This window comes from Solanum tuberosum, unplaced genomic scaffold, assembly GCF_000226075.1.
Source record: "Solanum tuberosum cultivar DM 1-3 516 R44 unplaced genomic scaffold, SolTub_3.0 scf00796, whole genome shotgun sequence".
Classification (NCBI taxonomy): Eukaryota; Viridiplantae; Streptophyta; class Magnoliopsida; order Solanales; family Solanaceae; genus Solanum; species Solanum tuberosum.
In genome coordinates, this window is record NW_006239707.1 from 73,879 (window position 1) to 75,956 (window position 2,078).

Below are 2,078 nucleotides of genomic sequence, written 5' to 3' on the forward strand. Positions count from 1 at the left end.
GCATAGACTAGTGGATCCACTTAGTAGTTCAGGTCCTATGCCCTTGGCAAGGTATAGGATGCTCTGGCAGCGCGAGGGAAATCCTTCTATCATCACAATAACTCTTACGTGATGATTCTCAGTTAGAGAAACTCCCACAGAAGTTATTGTATTAATTCTTATATACACAGTTATTTGTATTTTTACATACATTTCAGAGTTATGTTGTATCCTTGCATACACAAAGAGTTGACAACATGTTTTTTAAAAAATTGTTTCTTTATATTGCACTTGTTTTAAATTGCTTTATATTGAAATGAGTTCATTCATATTGAGTTGAGTATCCAGAGTTGAGTACCCAGAGTCGAATATCATATCTTTGAGTTGAGTATCTTATCTCTGAGTTGAGTATCTTATCCTTAAGTACTTCTGAGTTGAGTAAGTTTGAGAAGAGGTAAGTATGTTTCCTTTTTATCAAGTTTCAAGGTTATGTTTATGTTTTAGAATTACCCTTACATTCTCATACATTCCACGTACTAAGCCATTTGGCCTGCATCTTCTCATGATGCAGACATAAGTATTCAGGATCATTAATAGGAGCTTCGTTGATACATCCGAGAGTTCAAGTTACTTATGGTGAGCCTCCTTGCTTCCGGAGGATTTCATTTACCTTTCAGTTATATCAGTTGTTAGGATGTCGTGGGTCTTGTACCGACTTCCATCTTTATCAGTTAGAGGCTTCATAGATAGTATGTATAGTTGAGAAGTATGTATCATTTATTTTATTAAATGTTTTAAAGACATAAGTTGCCTATTTTATGGCGAGTTGAATAATTTATTTTATTCAAAGTTTTCTTTTGAGTTAAAGCTTTCTATTTAAGTTTCATGAATATTTATTCAGTTTTTTAAGCTTTTGCATGCTTAAGTTAGTCTTCCGCTTGTAGTCAGCCAAGATGAGGGTTTGCTTGGGGACCAGTAATGGTTCTTGAGTGCCGGCGACGTCCAGGGTGTAGACTCGGGTCGTGACAAATGTAGTTTACGGGTAGTATGAAATAATGTTTATTGTATATTATCAAAAAAGGCACGACCCTTTAGAAAAGTCACAACCATTCGAAAATGTCATAGCTCATTGAAAAAGTCATAACTCTTTGGAAAAGTCACAACCCTTCGGAAAAGTCACATCCCTTTTGTAACACCACAAAAATTTCTAAGTTAGACCTGAACTATTCTTCAATTACATGTAAGGTCGTATCGGGTGATTCTTAAATTTACCATATGTGTAAAGGTAAATTCTTTAGTCTGGGAATGATTTTGGATATCAATTAAGGTCACTAGAAACTCCTAACACAAAGTTGAGTTGAAAGTTTCCTTACCGATTAAGTTTTGATTTAATATTCTCTTTGGGTAGAATTCAAATGACCATATCTCTTAGAACATAAGGATTTACGTGGCCCATAACCTATAAAATTAAAGTTATTTGAATCTTCTTTCCAATGCCACCAATTTCGCAACAATCTGAGTTTTGAGTAAAAAGTTATGACCATTTTAGTAACATGATACAGTGAAGTGACGAATTAGCTGTTGGGAAAACATTAAAAAGGGTCTTTTTGTCTTTTTACCTCTAAGAAAACCCTAAACGAATTTCTTGACTAATTAAGGACCCAAAACAATCAGATTTTCATCTCTTAATACATTATTCTCTTCTCTCTCAAACCTTAAGGCAAAACCCTAAGGAAAAATCAAAGTAGAAGACTTCATTCAAGATTATTTCCATCTTTTTAAAGAATCTTCTTCAAGATAATCCGTTCTCTAAGAATTTCATTCTTTCCAACTCAAATTCCTCCATACAATTATGAATCACTAATGAAAATCATAATTCTTGGCCATAGAGATTTCAAGAAACTGATTCAAGAATAACGACTTTCTTGGTTGTTCTACTTCAAGCTAGGGTTTCAACACTTCCAATCAAGTTCTTCAAGATTCTTGAAGAATCTTGTTCTCTCAGGTATGTAAGGCTATCGAAATATTGGACTAGTTCGTCCTCACGCCCTACATCTACTTTCAAATCAGTAAAAGAGTATTCTTGAGATTGATTTTGA